Source organism: Bos mutus, chromosome 17, assembly GCF_027580195.1.
Source record: "Bos mutus isolate GX-2022 chromosome 17, NWIPB_WYAK_1.1, whole genome shotgun sequence".
NCBI lineage: Eukaryota > Metazoa > Chordata > Mammalia > Artiodactyla > Bovidae > Bos > Bos mutus.
In genome coordinates, this window is record NC_091633.1 from 67,539,691 (window position 1) to 67,558,221 (window position 18,531).

At 40.8% G+C, this 18,531-nt stretch overlaps 1 protein-coding gene across 5 annotated transcripts in view; it reads left to right on the forward strand.

The window, feature by feature from the left end:
* ARFIP1 (ARF interacting protein 1) overlaps positions 1–18,531 on the forward strand; it is a 140,081-nt gene that overhangs the window by 28,523 nt on the left and 93,027 nt on the right. The window contains exon 1 of one of the 5 annotated variants that reach the window (XM_070386661.1): positions 4,365–4,536. The exons of the other annotated variants lie outside the window; for them this stretch is intronic. The gene's annotated coding sequence lies outside the window, so the exon portion shown is untranslated. Of the gene's footprint in view, positions 1–4,364; positions 4,537–18,531 lie in introns of those variants that run through there. 5 annotated transcript variants of the gene reach the window in all.

Here is an 18,531-nt window from a genome sequence, read left to right on the forward strand (position 1 = left end):
TTCTTTTGCCTTGGGAGACTGACCTAAAAAATCGTCTGTACAATTTATGGCAGAAAATGTTTGCCTGTGTTTTCTTCTAGGAGTGTCATGGTGTCGTGTTTTATATTTTAAGTCTTTAAGCCAGGGGTCGCAGCTTCCAGACTGAAGACCAGTAGTACCTCTTGTCAGATCAGTGTCCTTAGACTAGAGATAAAGTGCACGATGAATGTAATGTGCTTGAATCACCCCCAAGCCATCCCCCTCAGCCTGGGCCATGGAGAAACTGTCTTCCATGAAGTTAGTCCCTGGTTCCAAAAAGGTTGGCGACCACTGCTTTAAGCCATTTTGAGTTTATTTTTGTGTATGGTGTGAGGGTGTGTTTTAACTTCATTGATTTACATGAGGCTGTCCAGCTGTCCCAGTACCATTTGCTGAAGAGACTGTCTTTTCCCTGTTGTGTATTTTTGCCTCCTTTGTTAAAGATTAATTGACTGTAGGTGTATGGGTTTGTTTCTGGGCTCTTAGTTCTGTTCCATTGATCCATGTATCTGTTTTTCCCCCCAATCCCACACTGTTTTGATTATTGTGACTTTGTGGTGTTGTCTGAAGTCTGGAAAGGTTATGCCTCCAGCTTTGTTTTTTTCCTTAGGATTGCTCTGGCAATTCTGGTTCAATATAATTTTAGGATTATTTGTTCTACTTCTCTGAAAGATGTCGTAGGTAATTTGATAAAGTGATTATGTATTAGACCAATAAGGTCTGCTATTATAAGAAGCAGTATGTAGCATCAGGCTATTTACAGGGTTTTTCAGCCTTAAGACATATTTTGCTATAAGGTTTTTATTGTGGGACATTATCCTGTGCATTGTAGGACTTCTAGCAACATTCCTGCCCGGTATCTTCAAGATGCCAGTAGCACGCCATCCCCGGCTATAACATTCAGAAATGTCCTTAGAGGGGGGGATGGGTACTAAAATTGACCCCAGTTAATAACTATGGAGTTATCAGGATCAGTAATAACATCCATATTTTCTGGCAGCTGATGCTGTTTGCAATAGCAGGCTTAGTCCGTGTCTTGAAGCTCCTGATTCCCAGACATCCTAGTTCAATTCTGCAGCCTCCCACAGCCAGGAGTAGCAGGTCCTAGATGCAGCTGTCTCTGGGGCTCTGGTATTAGCAAAAGGCAGCACTAAGGGTGTGATTGGAAGCTGATGCTTCAGTCTTGAATTGTTGAAAGTGAAGGGTCAGATTAAGACAAATGCCACTCTAACTGTGTAGGACGATACGGAAATAGAGAGAACAGCAGTACAAGTGGTCAGCATCAAGGAAACAGTACGTTTGACTCATAAATGTCTGAAAGCATATATATTGGCATGACCCATTGGCATATATATTGGCTGGCATGACATTGATGTGTTTCACTTGCCTTTGAGAGACTCTGTGATGTTGAGGCTAAAAATAAGGCCTCTCAAAGCCAATGTGCCAGATTTGAATCCCATTTCATCACTTGGTAGCTGCATGTCATTGAGAGATTTCTTATCTGTCTTCTTACCTGTAAAACAGATATAATAATGGTACCTAAGTTTGAGTGTTTTGTGGGTTTTGAAGGAGATAATGCACATTGAGCAATTAGAATTAAATCGGTTAATATGTGAAAAACACATAGAACAGTAGCTGACACACAGTCAGTACTCACTGTTTTCATTGTAGGGCTCCATTTGCAAGAGGATACATTATTTAAATTATTTTAATCCTTTAATGGACCTAGTCCTCAGTTTTCTTATCTGTTAAATTGGGAAAATCTTATTCCCCTCATGGGCTTCCCTTGTTGCTCAGAGAGTAAAGAATCCGCCTGCAATGCAGGAGACCTGGGTTCAATCCCTGGGTCAGGAAGACCTCCTGGAGAAGGAAATGGCTACTGACTCCAGTGTTCTTGCCTGTAGAACAGAGGCCTAGAGGACTGCAGTCCACGGGGTCACAGAGTCGGTCACGACTGAGCAACTAACATTAACTCCTCACAGGGCAGTTGTAAACATTAAAGGAAATATTTCAGGTTGTTAAGCTTGTTAACGTGTTAAGCTTGTTAACGTTGTTAAGCTTGTTAGCGTGGCACCTGGCATATATTGATAGAAGGCAGTTAATAAAGGTCAGCATTCAGTTATTACTGGCAAATTAAGGAACCATGAAGCTATCAAACAGGTTTCATAGGTAATTCATTCACTAGCATTCTGAAAGGTTTCTAGAGCATTTCATAGTTATTATTGTTACTCAAAAGCACTCACAAGGATATTGTAAGACTTTTTTCCATTTATCCACTTCCTGTAATTCAGCTTTCAGTGTCTTATGTTGCAAGCAGATGAAACCAATTCCAGGTCACTTACATAGAAAAGACATTCACTAAGAGGATCTGAGGTAACTTACAAGGAAGTTGGAAACCAGAATCCAGGTTCCCTATCGGGGAGTATGCCCCGGATCCCGGTTCAGCACGGTTTCAGCGCGGGCACTGTGCTGCCGGGGCTTGGCAGCTGGCACTGCCGGGACTCTGGGTACTGGCTGTGGTAACTGGCGCTGCCCCCATGTAGTGGCAGCTTGGTCCCACCGCGGTTACTGCTGCCCTCAGTGAGTTTTTATCACTCCTCTTGTTGTCGCTAGTTTCTGATCTCAGGTCTGGGCTGAGCCTTCATAGAACCTAGGTCGCGTGGCAGCTGCCCCAGAGCTTGGGAAACAAACAAGAATAATGTAACTTCTGTAGAGCTTGTTATATGCCAGACACTCTTCTAAATACTTTATATTTCCTTTTATCCTTACAACAACTAAGGTAGGTACTAATATCATTTTACTGATGAGGAAAGAGAATTGTAGGAACTTTGAGACTTTTAGGAAGTTTACATAATATGTGGAGGAGCTAGGGATTAAACTCAAGTAATCTGGCTGCAAATATTTGCTTTTGATTATCAGGTATTTTGAGCTTTTATATAATAAGAAGCAGGTTCTGCCTTTCCCCAGCCTTATGTAGAGGCCTTCCCCAATATTAGAAGGGGACTGTGACGGGGGAGCCAGAAGAATGAGATATAGACTCAGTACTTGGCTAAAGTCTGACTTGGCAAACCAGTCATTGCCTCTGTTGCTGTTTTAAAAGCTCCAGGATGAGGGACACTGAATCTGAGGATCAGAGGGATTTTTTTTTTTTTAATGCTCTGCCATTTTTTATTCACTTAGAGGAGAATACTTGTAAGGTTTCAGACTCTGGATCAAATAGGGAATATGTGTCTATAAATAACACTTAGGATTGTGTGACGTTTTTATAGTGAGAGAGTATTGGCCTAGTTTATTTTTGTCATGAAGACCAGTTTTGGAAAATTGGTAAACTTTATTTGCTGCTGGGTTGTAGAGCTGCAAGTCAGTCCTTGCTTGTAGGTGGGCACTGTATTCAGGACCATGCGCCTGCCACCACCAGACTGGTGTGGGCTCCCTAGGGGTAGATTTGGGGCTTTCAGGAAAAGCAGATCCTCTGCCATTAGAGGTGGTAGAATGGAATTTCACCCTGTAAAAAGCTGACTTTATTGAGGTAAATTTTGCATATGATAAAACGTGTTCATTTAAAATGTACAGTTGGATGAATTTTGCCAAGTATATACATTTGGGAAACCATAACCTCAGTGAAGACGCAGACAAAGCTGCTTGTGCACTTTTGCAGTCGGCTGGCCTGTGTCTACCCTGCTCCTCAGGCGAGAGCTGGTCTGTCGTGATAAATTGGTTTTGTGTGCTCTGTGCGTGTGCTCAGTTGTTCAGTCATGTCCGACTCTTTGTGACTCTGTGGACTGTAGCCCTCCAGGCTCTGCTATCCGTGGGATTTTCCAGGCAAAAATACTGGAGTGGGTTGCTTTTTCCTTCTCTAGGGGATCTTCCCAGCCCCAAGATTGAACCCCATCTCTTGTATCTCCTACGCTGGCAGGTGGATTCTTTACCACTGGGCCACCGGGGAAGCCCTTTTTCATCTACAAAAATGAGAATTTTGTGTTCTACAGTTCTGGTATGTATTCTTTTTGTGTCTGGATTTTTGGCTCAGAATATTGAGATTAAACAACAGTTATTGTATACATCAGTAATTCACTCCTTTTTATTGCTGAGGAATATTCCATTATAAGTATAAACTATAATTTGTTTATCCATTAACCTGTTGATGGACATTTTTTCTTCTCATTTTGGGCTCTTATAAGTAAGCCTGCTATGAATATACGTATACAAGTCTCTGTGGGATGTTTGTTTTTATTTTTCTGGTAAATGCTTAGGTGTAGAATGACTGAGTCATATGATCAAGTGTATGTTTAATTTCATAAGAAATTGCTAAGTGAAGTGGTTTTTTTACATTTCCTCCAGCAGTGTATTGGAGAAGGAAATGGCAACCCACTCCATTATTCTTGCCTGGAGAATCCTATGGACAGAGGAGCCCGGCAGACTGCAGTCCATGGGGTCGTAAGGAGTCGGACACAGCTTAGCAACTAAACCACCAGCAGAGTATGCAAGTTCCGGTTACTACTCTCTAACCAGTACTTGGTATTGTCAGCCTTTTTGAACTTCAGCTGTTGTATTGGGTGTATGCTTGTGTCTTCTTGTGGCTTTAAATTGCATTTCCTTGATGATTAGTGATGTTAAACATCTTCCATGCACTTACCATTATTTGTTTTCTTTAGTGAGGTGCCTGTTAAAGTTTTGTCCATGTTTTATTTGGGTTGTTTGTCTTATTGAATTTTATTTATTAAAATAAGACATATATATATATATATTTTAAATGTGGCTTCCCTTATGGCTCAGTGGTAAAGAATCTGCCTGCCAATGCAGGAGACTCAGGTTCAATCCCTGGGTCGGGAAGATCTCCTGAACAAGGAAATGGCAACCCACTCCAGTAGTCTTGCCTGGGAAATCCCGTGAACAGAGGAGCCTGGTGGGCTACAGTCCATGGGGTCGCAAAAGAATCCAACAGGACTGAGCGACTAAACAACAGTTTATTTTGAATAGCAGTTGTTTGTCAGATACATATCTTACATCTGTTTTCTCCCAGTCTGTAGCTCGTCTTTTCATCTTTTAAATGGTGTCATTTTGAAAAGAAATTTTTAATTTTGATGAAGTCCAAATTATCAGTGTTTCTCTTATTGTTTATGTTTTCCATTTCCTAAGAAAATATTTGCCTACTCCAAAGCCATTGTGAAGTCTACTGATAAACTCATCAAAGGCATTCTTCATTTCTGTTATAAGTGATTTTTATCTCTAGCATTTCTTCTTGGTTCTTTCTTAGTATTTCTACATCTCTGTTTATGTCGTCCAGCTGTTCATGCATGCTGTCTGCTTTACCATTACAGCCATCTCAGCCACCGGGAAGCCCATATTACTCATAGTTGTTTTAAATTCCTGGTCTGCTAATTCCAACATCCGTGCCATTTCTGATTGTGATGTTTGCTTTGTGACTTCAGGTTGTGTTTTTTGCCTTTTGTAGACCTTATAATTTTTACTTGTTAATCAGACATGATGTATCAGGTGAAAGGACCTGCTGTAAATGTGGGCATAAAGTGTAGGAGGAGGGGAGCGTTGTATATCCTGTGACTAGGTGTCAGTCTTTCAGGGAGCCTGTGCCTCTGGACTGTGATGTTCTCGAGTGTTTCTCAGTTTTTCTCTCCTCTCCTCAGGTGGCACAGGATAGCTGGAATGTGCTGGCTGTGGCCGTTTCCCAAGCAGGCTAGGCTCTGGTTTCTCCTGAGGGTAAGCCTTGTTAAGAATAGGGTTCTTAGGGACCTCCCTGGTGGTGCCGTGGATAAGAATTCTCCTGCCTGTGCATGGGACTTGGGTTCAGTCCCCGGTGGGAAGATTGCACATGCTGTGTGGAGCAGCTCAGCCGGTGAGCCACACTGCTGAAGCCACATGCCCTAGAGCCTGTGTTCCAGAAGAGAGAAGCCAAGAATGGACTGCTTAGTGTATTTCACAGTGGTTCCAGTTCTCACCACTTGCTGGGAGGATGAGGGAGTTTTTCTGTGATATTTACTGCGGTAACCTGGTCCCACTCTTGAAAGCCACACTAAATATTGTGGGTCCTTGCTTTTGACTGGGTTCCTCTGGAGTCTTTAACTCTCAAGAGTTGTCCACGATGAGCCTCCAGCAACTCATTGATTACAGCTCAGATTTTCCTACCACAGCATTGGTTACTGAGGTGGTTTCCACCGGTTTTTGTCCTTATAAGCCATGACTCTTTGCATTTGCCTCTCTCCAGTTTTGGGAGTAACAGTGTGCCCTGTGTCCTCCCCTCTTTTATGAATCCGAGAAGACTTATTGCTTTTTTAGTGTGTTCAGCGTACTTGTTAGAATGAGATGGTGATTTCCAAGCTCCTTACATGCAGAAATGAAAGCAGAAGTCCCCACCCCAAGATAACTACATGCCTACCATCATCATACCTTATTGGTTTTCTTTTTGAATCGAATTATATAGTAGATACTCTTTGGGTCTGGCTTCGGTGGCTCAACATGGTCTGTAAGAATTTTTTGTTTTTAATAGCAGTAGTTCTAGTTTATTGCTGTGTAGTGTTGTGTTCCATTGTTTGATTATACTAGTTTCTTTATCTATTCTACTGTTGATGGACATTTGAGTTTCCAGTTTTAAGCTATATTATGGATAAAGCTGCTGTGAATAGTCTCGTACTTGTTTTATGATGGACAGATGCACTATATTTCATGGGTATGTTTCCTAGGAGTAGAATTTCTGGGTTGTAGAATAGGCATATGTTTAATAGTATTGCCAGAAAGTTTTCAAGTGATTTTACCACATTTTGCTTGCACCAGCAATGTATGAGAACCCACATACTTGCTAACACTTAATTTTGTCAGTCTTTCTACATTTGGCCATTCTAATGGGTGTTAGTAGTATTCTGATCTGTGGTCTTAATCTGAATGACAAATTTAAATGAATGACAGGGCGGTCCCGGTGACTCAGATGGTTAAGAATCCCCTGAAATGTGGAAGACCCGGGTTCTTTTCCTGCTTCAGAAAGACCCCCTGGAGAAAGGAATTGCTACCCACTCCAGTATTTTTGCATGGAGAATTCCATGGACAGAGGGGCCTGGTGGGCTACAGTCCACGGAGTCCCAAAGAGTCAGACACAAATGATTGTGGATCTTTCCTAATACTGAAATTCTGTGTTTGCTTAGAGTCTAGTGCATGCTTACAGCAGTAGTTCTCCTTAGCTACACTTTAGAATCCCCTGGGGAACTTTTAAAACTTAAAGTTCCCCAGGTAATTCTAGGATGCAGAGAGTGTTGAAAGCATTCTGAATGAAACATTCTGTGCCTCTCGGGACTTTGCTGTGCCCTTTGGTGAGTGACATGTTTGTCTTTCTCATTGCCCAGCCAAAAATTGGGTAGGGAGCAGGGAGAAGGCCTGGGTTACCCTACATTTCTCCCCTACTCTTGATCCCCCACAATCTAGTCACTCTGTAAGGCTCTTATTTTACTTCCTAAAGAATTCTCAAAAAAGAATTCACCTTTTTCAATTCCCACAGCCTTAATTTAGATCTTTATTATTTCTTACTCACACTGTAAAATGCTTCCTAAATGGTTTTTCTACTTCTAGTCTTTCCTTCTTTCCCTTCAGTCGAACTTCCTTCAGGCTGTTCACTAAAATAAATTGATCAGATTTTTCTACTTCTTTCTTCATATCTCTTTTAGAAGTTCACAGTTCTTGGTCTAGCATTTATAAAGTCCATCATGATAGTCTCCTATATACTTTACTAGCCTCCTACATACTTTACTAGCCTCCTTGTCATTTTTATTTTTAAAACCTAATTTTGATAAAATTTCATACAGAAAAATTAAACTCTTTACCCAGATTCACCATTGTTTTGTCCCATTTACTTTAACGTTTTCTCTTTAAATGCAGAGTTTCTTCTCTTTTGAACCATTTGAGAGTGGTTTGCAGATATTATGTCCATTTGTTCCTAAGAACAAGGACTTTATCTTATATAATCTAAGTACTTTTATCAAAATCAGAAAATTATTAAGGAAATTGACATAGTACTATTATTTAATCCACAGTTCCAATAATATCGTTTACAGCTATTTTTTTCCTGTTTTGTGATCCAGTCTATAATATATGTTGTATCTAGCTGTCTTTTCTCTTGTCTTCTTTTATCTGCAACAGTTCATCTACTTTTTCATGAACTTAAGCTTTATCAAGTATAGGAGCCAGGTTTTCTACTATCTACCATCTGTTTCCATGATTTTTGGTCTTTATTATTTCCTTCCTACATCTTACTTTTAGTTTAATTTGCTCGTTTTCTGTTTTCTTAAGATGCAACCTTAGATTGTTGGTTTAAGATGTACTATTCAGATGTAAGCATTTGCTTCCTTAGGTGCATCCTGCAAATACCGCTGTGGTGCATTTTCATTTTTCTTTGTTTTTTTTTCCCCTTCCCCTGCATTTTCATTTTCATTTAGTTAAAAAATATTTTCTTTCTCTTGTGATTTCTTTGTTTTCATATTAATGTTTTAGATATGTTGTTTCGTTTCCAAATTTGGGGGAGGTCCCTGCATATCTTGTGTGAGTTGATTGTAATTAAATTTCTCTGTGGTCATAGAACATTCTTTATATGGTTTCAGTCTTTTAAAATTTATTGAGTTATGTTCTGTGGCCTAAAATATGATCTGTTTTGCTGAACACAGCATGTTCACATGAAAATAATATATATTCTGCCATTATTGTTTCCTATTCTGTAAGTATCAGAGTGGTTGATGGTGTTCAGATCTTCTGTGTTTATGCTGGTTTTCTTTGTCTAGTTCTGTCAGTTGCTATAAGAGTGATGGTAAAATCTCCAACTATGTGGAGTTCTGTTTCTGCTTTTAATTCTGTCGTTTGTTTCATTTATTTTGAAGCTCTCTTATTGCAACCAACAGAACACATTTGTGATTGTTTTGTATTCCTAAGGAATTGATCATTTTATCATTATGAAATATCAGAGCAATACTACCCTCTTTATCTCTGGTAATACTTTTTAAAAAACTATTTTATCAGATATTATTAATAATAAAACTGTGCCAACTTTCTTCGGAGAAGGCAATGGCAACCCACTCCAGTTCTCTTGCCTGGAAAATCCCATGGGCAGAGGAGCCTGCTGGGCTGCAGTCCATGGGGTCGTGAATTAGTCAGACACGACTGAGCAACTTCCTTTCACTTTTCACTTTCATGCATTGGAGAAGGAAATGGCAACCTGCTCCAGTGTTCTTGCCTGGAGAATCCCAGGGATGGGGGAGCCTGGTGGGCTGCCGTCTGTGGGGTCGCAGAGAGTCAGACATGACTGAAGCGACTTAGCAGCAGCAGCCAACTTTCTTATGCCTACTCTTTGTATGGTGTATCTTTGTTCATCTATTTATTTTCAATCTGTAATATTTATGCCTTTGTCTTTAAAGTGCATCTCTTGTAGACAGAATATAGTAGGGTCATTAAAAATATGTACATACACACATATATTCAGGGACTTCCCGGTGGTCCAGCGATTGGAGCTCTGTGCTTTCACTGCCCGCGGTCTGGGTTCAGTCTCGGTCAGGGAACTAAGATCCTGCAAGCCACATGACAGGGCTTGCGGTAATGATTATAGTGCATATATTAAACTTTTCATATTTCACTTATAACTAATAATGTACTGCTTTTCTCTTAAAACAGAAATTTCGTAACCTTTTGGGTCTGTGTTTCCCTTTTGTTGTTGTTCAGTCCGTAAGTCATGTGACCCCATGGACTGCAGCACGCCAGGCTTCCCTGTCCCTCACCATCTCCCAAAGTTTGCCCAAGTTCATTTCCATTGAATCGACGCCATCCAACCATCTTACCCTCTGTTGCCCTCTTCTCCTTCTGCCTTCAATCTTTCCCAACATCAGGGTCTTTTCCAATGAGTTAGTATTTCCCTTACCTCCCTTCTTGTTCTTTGATATACTTGTTTTATATATGTTACATCTGTATACATTGTAAACCACAGAAATGATATTATCAACATTTGCTTTAAGCAGTTATATGGTTTATAAAGAAATTGAGATGAATTGGTAAAAACAAAATGGTTTTTGCATTTACCCAGGTAATTACCATTTCATTTCTTTCTCATTCTTTTCCGAACATTCATTTTTTTCTGTCTGGTTTTATTTCCCTTCAGCAGGAGAATTTCGTTTAGCATTTTGCATAGTTCAGGTCTGCTGGTGATGAATTCTCTTAGTTTTATTTGAAAATACCCTTAGTACCCTCTGTAATTCCTAATATTTTCCCTGGATATAGAGTTCTAAGTGGACAGCGTTCTTTTTACCAGTGTTCTGCTCTCTTCTGGCATTTACAGTTTTTGATGAGAAATTAGCCATTTGTTGGAACTTTGTTTCTGATAGTAATATTTTTTTTCTCTTGCTGCCTTTGAGGTTACCTCTTTATCTTTAAATAGTTTGACTGTGATGTACTTGGTGTTTATTCTGCATGTTGTTCATTAAATATGTTGCATCTATAAATTTTTTTGTCTTTCATCAGATTTGGAAAAAATTGGGCCATTAGTTCTCCAAATACTTTTTCTGTATCCTTTTCTTCTAGCATTTTACTTACACATAAGTTGTAATATTTAATACTGTCTTATGGTTCCATGAAGCTTTTCTTTTAGTCTTTGTTTTTGCTCTACTCTCTACCTTGGATAATTTATATTTATTTAATTTTGTTTTACTTACTGTTTTGTATGTCATCTTCATTTGGCTAGGTCCATCTAGTGATTTTTTTCTTTGAAAAATTATGGTTTTCAATTCTATAATAGAGACCATTTGCTTCATTTTTACTGTGCTGAGAGAATTCTTATTTTTTTCACTGAGATTTTTGATTCACTGAAAATGTTTCACTTATTTGCAGGCACTGTAGCTTCGTTTGAATCTGTATCATTTCCAGTCTCTGCTTCATATCAGAGCCAGACTAAATTATTTTTCTAAAAAAATAATAATAATAAATAATTTTTCTTTTCTCCTGGGAATCCTGTGCCTTTTTCTTGGTTCGTTACATATCTGGTAATTTGGGGTTGTATCCTGAACATTTTGAACATTGAGATGCAAAGATCGGAGATTGTTTTATTCTTTTCCAGTGAGTGTTACTTCCTTTGTCTTGGTTGCTAATTTTCTTGGCTGGGCTTGCATTACAGACTCAGTTTCTTGTCTGTGCAGGTACATTGAGGGGTTAGAGATCCCCTTTCTGGACCTTTCTTTTTCAGTATTACCTGGACCTTTCTTTTTCAGTATTACCCCCTTCCTTTTACTTTTGTCAGCTTAACTTTTCCCCAGCTGAAAAGGACTAGTTTTCCACTGGATGCCCTGACAGCTACTGGGTGCACAGCATGGATAGGATTTAGTTTTTGTCTACAAGCCAAAGAGATGGAACCTTCCTCGCATAGCTCCCTGTCTCCCCTTCTCCAAGCGAGCATGCACTTTCCACTAGCTTCTCTTTGCTCTCCAGTGCCTTCAAATAATTGCTTTTTAAATTGTGTTCAGCTTTTGCAGTTGTTTTCTGTGCAGGGTTGGGGAGGTTTAGTATAGTTCCAGAAACAAAAACCTGCCTTCTTTTTTACCTGTTCTTGGAAGCCGCCTGTTGTGGGTTTTCCTCCTACCCTGCTTGCCATCCCTTGTAAGTTTCCTTTGCTAGTTCCTCCCCTGTCCAAATATTGAAGTGTCCTAGCGCTCAGTCTGCAGAGCTCTCCTGTCTGCATTGACTTTCCAGATCGAAAGTCAAGCCAGATCCGTGCATGTGTGCTCAGTCCTCAGCTGTGTCTGACTCTGTGACCATATGGACTGTAGCCCGCCAGGTTCCTCTGTCTGTGGGATTCTTCAGGCAAGAACACTGGAGTGGGTTGCCATTTCCTCCTTCAAGGGATCTTCCCAACTCAGGGATCAAACCCATGTCTCCTGTGGCTCCTGCATGATTCTTTACCACTGAGCCACGTGGGGGTCCCGAATCCATGCCTGGTTATTTACGTATTTTCTTTGGCTGCTTTGGTCTACAGCATCAGAGTTGACAGCAAAGTTGGGTAGTTGTGTAGGCTCACAAAAGCCTATAGTGTTTGCCATTTGCCCCTTTATAGAAAATGCTCACTGACCCCTGATCTAGGTAATCTTACGTAGTCCAGAAATTTAAATGCCGTCTACAACACCAGTGACTTATAAATTTCTTATCCCCAGCTTCAAGCTTGCTTCTGGACTTCAAGCTCATATACCCAAAAGCCTAGTACCCTTATCTGTACAAACCTTAATATATCCTGATCTAAACTCTAGCTGTTTTTTCTGTCTTGTGCTCCACCCTGAGTCTTGCCTAGTTGTGTTAATAGCAATTCCACTTTAACAGCTGCTCAGGTCAGAAACCTTTGTAGTTGTCCTTGACCTCTCTTTTTCCCATCTCTCACATCTGTCTGTAAGGAATTCCAGTTTCTACCTTCAGAATATGTCTAGAGTCTAACCACCTCTTACCTCCTCAGCCACTGTCACCCCACTCCCAAGCTACCATTATCTCTTGCCTAGATTATCCCATACGATTATTCTCCCTGCTTCTGCCTTTTGCTCACTTATAGTTTAGTGCATCACAGCAGGAAAAGAGTGATCCTTAAATGTAAGTCAGATCATTTCACTCTAAAGTTCAAACCCTCCGGTGGTTTCCATTGCACCAAGAATAAACTCCGAATCCTCGCCAGTGCCTTTGCCGCCTGCATGTTCCTGCTGCCTCTCGCGTGTTCCTGCTGCCTCGCTGACGTTTCTTCTGTTCTCCCTGGCCCGCAAACTGTCTCCTGCTCCTGGAGAAGCTGGGCCTGTCCCCACCTCCCGTCTCTGTGTTTACTGTTTCCTCGGCCTGGGGCTCTGCACTCCCTCACTCTACTGTGTCTTACAGAAATATGATGCCTCTTTTAAGTTTTTCCCTGAGCACTTTGTTTAAAACAGCACATTCACGAACAAATATGTTTATGTACATGCCCATTAGCATTTAGGACTGCATAATGTGTGTATTTATTTGTTTGTTTTCCCCAGCTAGGATATAAGCTCTTTGAGGGTAGGAAGTTTTCTCTGTTTGGTTCACCACTCTGTCCTAAGTATCTGAAATCCTGCCCAGCACATCAGAGAGCTCGATAAATCAGTTGAATCAATGAATGTATGAATGAACAATCACCATTCTAGCTAAATTGCTTTACTTGGGTTTCTGGAATATATTAGATTCTATTCTGCTCCTCTTATTCTTTCTATTTAGAATCTCTCCTTTACTGCGTCCCCATCTGTCATTCTACAAGATTCACCTTAAGTATCCACCTCTGATTAAGTTTTCCCTCTGAGTGCTTACCGTATTAAGTGCTTCCCTCAGGTGCTCACAACACTGTATTGTAATTACTTTTTGCCAGTACTTCTAGTTCTTAGAAGCCTAAGGTCAGAGTTCTGTTTCTGTTTTATCCCATGCATATTGCATAGAAGATAGCAAGTACCTGGTGAATCACCAGGTGTTATTAGGAGGGAGAAAGTAAGAGCATATCTTAGAAGTTTTGGAAGAGTGGTAACTATTTAGATAACAAAATCTTAGTCTTTCTGGTTGGATTAGAGATCAGGTATGTAGTTAGTATCTGTGGTGGTTTAGTCATTCAGTCGTATCTGACTCTTACAACCCCATGGACTATAGCCTGCCAGGCTCCTCTGTCCATGGGATTCTCCAGGCAAGAATACTGGAGTGGGTTGCCATTTCCTTCTCCAGGGGATCTTCCCCACCCAGGGATCGAACCCAGGTCTCCTGCATTGCAGGCAGATTTTTACCAACTGAGCTATGAGGTTAGTATCTGTGTATCTCTTATTTGCAAGAAGTAGAGATTTAACTCCAGTAGCCTCAGATAATCTGGATATATTGTAAGGATGCAGTAGCAGTGAAGAAAATAGGGATCTCAAAAGTATCCAAGATGCTGAGACCCTTCCATGGAAAAGGGAAAGTCTCTTTAATAAATGGTGCTGGGAAAACTGGATATCAACAGGCAAGGTGGACCCTGTCTTATACCACACACAAAATCAGCCCCAAAATGTATCAGAGACCTAAGAGTAAGACCTGTAACTGTAAAACTGAGAAGAAATGCTTATGATAGTAAATTTGGCAAAGATTTCCTGAACATGACATCAAAAGCACTAGCAACAAAAGCAAAAATAGACAAATTGAACTACATCTAAACTAAAACCTTCTTTATAGGAAATAATTTTTATATATCAAAATGTTTATACACAATCAACAGAGTAAAAAGGTAGCCTACAGAATTGAGAGAAAATTTACAAATTATACATCTTTTGAGGTTAATATCCAGAATATGTAAAAAACTCCTAGAAGTCAACAAGTAAAACACAAATAACCCAATTAAAATATGGACTAAAGACTTGAATAGACATTTCTTCAAAGATGATACATAAATCGCCAACAAACAAATGGAAAAGTGTTCAACATCACTAATCATTCAGTTTAGTCACTCAGTCATGTCCAACTCTTTGTGACCCCGTGAACCGCAGCACGCCAGGCCTCCCTGTCCATCACCAACTCCCGGAGTCCACCCAAACCCATTTCCATTGAGTCAGTGATGCCATCCAACCATCTCATCCTCTGTCGTCCCCTTCTCCTCCTGCCCTCAATCTTTCCCAGCATCGGGGTCTTTACAAATGAGTCAGCTCTTCGCATCACGTGGCCAAAGTATTGGAGTTGCAGCTTCAACATCAGTCCTACCAGTAAACACCCAGGACTGATCTCCTTTAGGATGGACTGGTTGGATCTCCTTGCAGTCCAAGGGACTGTCAAGAGTCTTCTCCAACACCACAGTTCAGAAGCATCAATTCTTCAACGCTTAATTTTCTTCACAGTCCAACTCTCACATCCATACATGACTACTGGAAAAACCATAGCCTTGACTAGACCTTTGTCTAGTCCTTGACTAGACCTTTGTTGGCAAAGTAATGTCTCTGCTTTTTAATATGCTCTCTGCTGCTGGTAAGTCGCTTCAGTTGTGTCCAACTCTGTGCGACCCCATAGACGGCAGCCCACCAGGTTCCCCGTCCCTGGGATTCTCCAGGCAAGAACACTGGAGTGGGTTGCCATTTCTGTCTAGATTGGTCATAACTTTCCTTCCAAGAAGTGAGCATCTTTTAATTTCATGGCTGCAGTCACCATCTGCAGTGATTTTGGAGCCCAGAAAAATAAAGTCAGCCACTGCTTCCACCATCTCCCCATCTATTCTCCATGAAGTGATGGGACCGGATGCCATGATCTTCGTTTTCTGAATGTTGAGCTTTAAGCCAGCTCTTTCACTCTCCACTTTCACTTTCATCAAGAGGCTTTTTAGTTCCTCTTCACTTTCTGCCATAAGGGTGGTGTCATCTGCATATCTGAGGTTATTGATATTTCTCCCGGCAATCTTGATTCCAGCTTGTGTTTCTTCCAGTCCAGCATTTCTCATGATGTACTCTGCATATAAGTTAAATAAGCAGGGTGACAATATACAGCCTTGATGGACTCCTTTTCCTATTTGGAACCAGTCTGTTGTTCCATGTCCAATTCTAACTGTTGCTTCCTGACCTGCATACAGATTTCTCAAGAGGCAGGCCAGGTGGTCTGGTATTCCCATCTCTTTCAGAATTTTCCATAGTTTCTTGTGATCCACACAGTCAAAGGCTTTGTCATAGTCAATAAAGCAGAAATAGATGGAACTCTCTTGCTTTTTCTGGAACTCTCTTGCTTTTTCCATGATCTGGCGGATGTTGGCAATTTGATCTCTGGTTCCTCTGCCTTTTCTAAAACAAGCTTGAACATCTAATCATTAGGGAAATGCAAATCAGAACCACAATGAGGTATCTCCTCACACTTGTTAGGATGGTTACTATTTTAAAAATGTAAACAATTATTGGTGAGGATGTGAAGAAACTAGAGCCTTTATGCATTGTTGGTAAGAATATAAAATAGCGAAACCGTTAATAGAAAATAATATAGTGTTTCCTAAAAAAATTAAAAATAAACTTGTTACCAGAAGAGTTTGGGGTCTGGCTGCTTGCCACTGAAAAGCCAATAAACAGGCTAGGTTGGTGAAAAGGAAGGTTTGCTTTAATTCTGACGCTGGCAACTGGCTGGGAGGATGGACATCTGTCCAAAGGCTGACTCCCCCTACTGGCAATCAGTGGGGCGAGAGCTTTTATAGACAGAAGTGAGGGGAGGGGGCTACGTGCAGAAGCAACGCAGTCATCTCTGGCACTCATCCTCAAATCGGTCACCAGTGGTCTGACCAGTGTCATCTTGATTGTTTTAGGTACAGTTACTCTTCAGTTCCAAGGTCCATTTGTTCTCATTTCTTTGAGGCCAGTTCTCAGAATTGTGGCAGCTTACGTGATGAGTACAGTCTGGTCATCATATAGCTAGCTTCTTTCACCGGGGATTTCAGTATCTATAAGACAGCTCACACGGTATGGCTCAGGATATCATCTATAGTCCTTGAGAAGGAACGAAGAGTCCTTGACTGTGCTTAAGGACTCCATTATTATTATTTTTCTCCTTTGACTGTTTTCCTTTGTTTCTGCATTTCTTGTTTCTCTGATTAAGCTTATTCTTCAACTGAAGTTTTCCACAGACAAAGGCAGGCAAAGGACGTGGGACAGCGGGGCAAGGACCATAGGGTTTTGCTGTGTTTTTGAATTACCATATGGCCTAGCAGTCCCACTTTGGGGTATGTTTCCGAAAGAATTGAAAGCAAGATCTTGAAGAGATTCACCCACACCCATGTTCGTACAGCAGTAGCAGCACTCTTTGTAATAGCCAAGAAATGGAAGCAACCTAAATGTCCATCAGTGAACTGAATAAATGTGGTGTATACAGGCAGTGGACATCAGCTTGAGGAAACTGTGAGATAAATGGTGGAGGACACGGAAGCCTGGTGTGCTGCAGTCCATGGGCTTGCAAAGAGACAGACACGACTTAGCAACTTAACAACAGTATATGCAGCTGATTATTAGTCAGCCTTAAAGAGAAAGGAAATTTTGACACATGTCCAATATGGATGAATCTTGAGGACATCATGTAAAGAAGTAAGCCAGTCACAAAAAGTCAAATACTATATGACTGCATTGATGTGAGGTATCTAGAGCAATCAAGCTCATAGAAACAGAAAGTAAAGTGATGTACCAAGGGCTGTAGGGGAGTTGGAGGACGATGGAAATGAAGTCATTGTTTAATGGGTATAAAGTTTCAGTTCTGCAACATGGAAAAATTCTGGAGATTGATTACACAGCAGTGTAAATATATGTAACCCTGATGAACTATACATTTAGAAATGGTTAAAAGGGTAAATTTTATGTTAGTGTTTTTTACCACAATAAAAAAGAATATAAAAGCAAGGTTTATTATTATTATAAGGTCATAATTTAGAAACAAAAGATCTAGACACAGATAACACTTTGTCAGCAAACTTTCACAAGTTTGCTAACACTTGTCAAGTCGAGTTTGTGAATTTTTAAGCTGTGACTTCTCATCAGTATAATTCTACTCTTTGCTCTTATTGCGCTTTCATCTTCCCAGTACCCTAGTTGGTTGATTCACTCAGTGTCCCCAGTTCAGACCTTCAGAAAGAGTTTGATTGGCTCAGGAAATTCCTCTTTTCTGTATTGGCAGTAATTTTCTAACCAGGCCCTATTGTCAGACCTGTGAATTGCAAGGCCTTGTGTCAAGGATTCTTCTTTGGCTCAATCAGTGGCCACCTCTTAACTGGGGACTGTGAAAGAGGGAGTTTCTCTTATTAGAGATCAGTGAACGTCCGTAAATACATGCATTCAGTTCAGTTCAGTCGCTCCATTGTGTCCGACTCTTTGCAACCCCATGGACTTCAGCACGCCAGGCTTCATACATGCATAACGGTAGCCAGATATAATTTAAATAAGACATTTCAAATCCTTTTAAAGTAGATACTATTTTAGAATAATCATAAGGAAGATACAGTGGATGCTATGATGAGGGACTCAGTTACCTGCTTTAGGACTAGGGCCCTCCTTCCAGGAGTGGTGCCTGCTGAGGGCTCACAGCTGAGTCTCTCCAGGAATTGCCTCTGTGAAAGAGAGCTGCATTGTCCACAATTATACTCCTATCTAGCGGATAGCTTGCATCTAACAATCGGGTATGGATGTGGGGGCTCAAAGGCCTGGTCGGGTATGGATGTGGGGGCTCAAAGGCCTGGTCCCGTTGCCTTAATTTGGAACAGCTTAAAGAGCCTCAGCTTCAGTGCTCCGTGTAGGATGGGCCGAGCCTTATGACATAACCTCTCTGCAGCTCTGTCAGGGCTTCCTGCCCTCCCTCACGGTCGTGGAGGACTCTGCAATAAGCCTCATGCGTTCAGAGACTTCCCCAGAATCCAGTCTAAAGCAGAGGAATGTTTTGTTTTCCCGCCTTCAACTTTTTGAAATCTTCTCTCTGAAATTTCTTTTTTTCAATTTTCAAGGCTTACATGAGATGTTCAGTTTATTAATTCCGTCACTAGTT